The 3,748-nt window shown below is 38.4% G+C and overlaps 1 pseudogene; it reads right to left on the bottom strand.

Annotated features, from left to right (window-relative positions):
* Nucleotides 1-221: 221 nt before the first annotated feature.
* On the bottom strand, nt 222-834 carry LOC127803080 (succinate dehydrogenase [ubiquinone] iron-sulfur subunit 3, mitochondrial-like; annotated as a pseudogene).
* Nucleotides 835-3,748: the final 2,914 nt, after the last annotated feature.

Here is a 3,748-nt window from a genome sequence, read left to right as displayed (position 1 = left end):
GGAGATCGATCAAGAATGGGAATCGACAAAGACAAAGTCTATGGTTTTGATAAAAAGCTCTAATACCATAGCAGAGAGGAATACGAAAAATAGAAGGCCTCACCAACCGCTTTATTCGTGGAGATCTTGGCCTTAAATATAACCTAAAACTAATACACAAATTATAAAAATATCCTTTACAACAACATTACAGAAATGCCTTTCTATAAAAACAAAAAATATGACAATACCAATGTGTAAACAAAATACAATACAAAACAGAATATAACAAAGTTACAACTCTATTAATATGAATATATCCATGTCTCAAACTATATATTTTTACTTGTGCTGCTGGTAAAAATTGGAGAGATCAACGACCAAATCCTTGACGACACACATGTGGGGCAAAGGGGTGATCATCGTAGGCCTCGAAGTGTCGGCATCTATGGGCTTCAGACACGCCACCGAGTTGGTCCCATCGATGTTCATCGCACACGACCCGCATATCCCTTCCCGGCAAGACCTCCGGTAGCTCAGGCTGGAGTCCACCTCCGATTTGATGTTCTGCAGGGCGTACAGCACCGTGGGGCCGCAGGTCGACAGGTCCACAAAGTAGGATTGCAGGTAGGGCTTCTGGTTGGGGTCGTCGAGGCTCCACCAGTAGATCTTGAACTCCTTCTTCAGGGCTTTAACTCTGCCTTTGATGCTGTCCTGTTGCTCCATCTTCATCTCTGCGTGCTCCTGCGCCTCCGGGTGCCCTCTCAGGGCCGGAAAGTCCTGGTTCTTTGGGTCGGCTTTGGCGAGGAGATTGGACACCTTCTAATAGCCATTTCCGATCAACTTCTTGAACATCTTGATTTCTATCTGGAAATCGTGTCCCTCCGGCATCTTCACCTCTTCACTTGTATAAACAGGGTTTTGCATGGTTTTTGAGACACCTGTACTGCTTGAGTGATACGTGGAGGATGGAGCGTTGGCATTTGGCAGAAGCAAGTTCATGGCTCAGCAAGCGGGCTTCCTTCCACGAGAATATCCGAAGAAAAAGCTAAATGGGCTGAATTACGGTCCATTCTTAAATGCCTGGGCCCAACTTGGTCAGGATTGGTACATTCGACTACTTTCACTTCCGGATCCAACCTTGTTTGGCCCAATAATTTTCCATTCTTCTACTCATTTTCCTTCTGTATATTCAATTAATTTAAGCTACAGTCCAATTAGGAGTGGTCGTCACTCGCCAGTCTGATTCATTTGGGGTTTAGGTAAATTCAGACTCATGCCAAATGTGATCAGATTTACAGTCTTGGACCTTGAACCTAACTTAACTCCTTCCCATTAAATTCAAGTTGGGTCTTGGTTTCAAATTTTTTAAAAATTAAGATAAATTCCATTCAACACCTTTGAGGCTTGATAGAAAAATGGCAACATGCCTCATATTTGAAAAATGACGATGATCTTTCTTGATTTTACAATTTGAGTTACACTTTCATTCCATCATTGTTATAATTGGTCATATGACAAAAATACATTCACATCTTCTCTTGCCCTTCTTTTATCGTCCACCTTTATTTATTAAATTGGCTAGAATCTAACAATTTATTAATTTTTCTCTCGGTGAAGTTAAACCATTATTGAATTGAAGAGAGAGAAAGAGATAGATAGTCAAATTCTAATTAGTTCGCTGGGGAGAAGAGAGGGAGAGGAATAAAAAATTTGAGGATGCCTTCATCATATTAAAATCTTTAAGAGTAACGAAAAAGGAAAAAATATATCTAGAGTAGTGAAGTCATGAGATATGTATATTTTTTTGGTAATATGTAAGGATGTTGAATGTAATTTATTTTAAAACATTATATCAAAATTTTATACTTCAAAAATCTGTAGGCCCTGAAAAGATTTATAAAACTTGTTAGATAAGGTAACCCCAAAAAAGAAAATGCACAGGCAAACAAACAGACTAAATCATGATAATTTGGAATAAAGTTCAGTAGTTGAAGGAGCCCCCCCTGAGACCAATGGCAGAAGGTGCTTATGCAATTTTATCGAAACAGCAGCGGTCAGTGATGGTTGGTTGGGAAAAGTCGGTCAAACTGACAAACCAATAGGGGTGCGTGCGTATGCGTGAGGCTCAAGCTCAATGGACAGTCTCAAGCTTTGCCACGGCATGATGCCTTGGATCCATGATCAACGCCACCACTAGTCCAACCCCACGACCAAGCCCCAAGCGCCAAGCCCCAAGTCAAGGTAGCTAATTAACTAGAAGTTAAACTTGGCTGTGTGTGTGTGTGTGTGTTACTACGTGCATCAGCTGGTCCAATTGTTGACTGCCTCCCCCAAACAACACGCTTTTACAAGTCTTAAGTATGGGGGTCTATTATCACATCCTCACTTTATTTCCACACGCACACACATGCATATTAGCCGACAGATATCTTGTGAATATTGTGTAGAAATATCAAGGCCATATAATACTTTCCTTCGATTTTGTTTTTATTTTGTCTGTTTTTCATTCTTTTCCAAATTGACAACAATATATAATACGCTATCAGCAAGATGTTACATAGATATAGGGATACTTTAAACATTAGGCCATTTTATTATTTTTCAAGCTCTTTTGAGTTTGGCTGGTTACAACGCTGAACATTAGTTTTTCAAATTACAGACTTAAAAAACAATTGTGTCAATTGTTTAACATACATAAAAGCAATATAAATTCAGGTCAATCAACAAATAAAGCGCATAAATGTACCAAAGTTTTTATCAATACGATGGAGGGGCTACTTCTAGACCTGGAACTCTTGGTCTATAACTAGGACTTGGACACCTAGCCACATTAATGCCCATGGTGAGCCATAGTTGATGAGATATATACTATTCAAATATGCATATAATATATATATATATGTTGATTTATTTGGTTAATTAATTAAAAGCAAAACATTGGTGGTTTATATTTGGTGGGTACATGCGTGATAGAGACTTCATTGTTTAAGAGGGAAGAAAGAATCAAAACGAAGAGCTGTTACCCTAGGGTTGGTTTTAGACTAGTCTAGGTTTAGTGCATCAACATCATGTACTATCTTGCCCACATATATAAATATAAATGTATATATATTAATTAAGATTTGATCATATGTTTAATTTGTTGTTTCTTTAAATTAAATTTATTGATATTGTGGTTCAGACTTCAGAGAAATGATGGCCATGAATGAGTGATGCAGAAAGGAGACGAAGAGATCATGAGAAGATATTGTTTGACTTTTCTTTATTGTGTATATATGTAGAGAGAGATACTCTCTCTATATATATGTATATGAGTAAAAAAATAGTAAATTATTCTTAAACTTCTAAAGATGGCGGAGGGATGGAGAATGAGTATGCCTGCAAGTGTCTGATGACAGGATCGTATGGTAAGTTTGACCATATGTACAAAGGCTAAATCTGTGCAGGTGTCGGTTCAAATCCAAGCAAGTGTTTGGAAGGAGAGAAAATTCTAGTTTGAGTTAGCTTTTTGACGAAAAGCTAGCGGTAGAGGTGGCGAAATGGCAGCAAAGCAAAGTGATTATGGTTGGAAGACGGAACCATTCGGGATTGGAAGTTTGTGGGTTGTCTTAATCCCAATAATAAATATTAATGGATCAGTTGGGCAAACTGAAAATGACTTGTCTTCTATACGGAAACACTTTGATATTTCATCCTCCAACACATGCTTCCAGGTCTTGTGCAAAGCATATTTATGGCTCTCTCTCTCTCTCTCTCTCTCTCTCTT

Source organism: Diospyros lotus, chromosome 6, assembly GCF_014633365.1.
Source record: "Diospyros lotus cultivar Yz01 chromosome 6, ASM1463336v1, whole genome shotgun sequence".
Classification (NCBI taxonomy): Eukaryota; Viridiplantae; Streptophyta; class Magnoliopsida; order Ericales; family Ebenaceae; genus Diospyros; species Diospyros lotus.
Note: the sequence above shows the minus strand (reverse complement) of the source record. Positions and strands in the feature narration are given on the sequence as shown.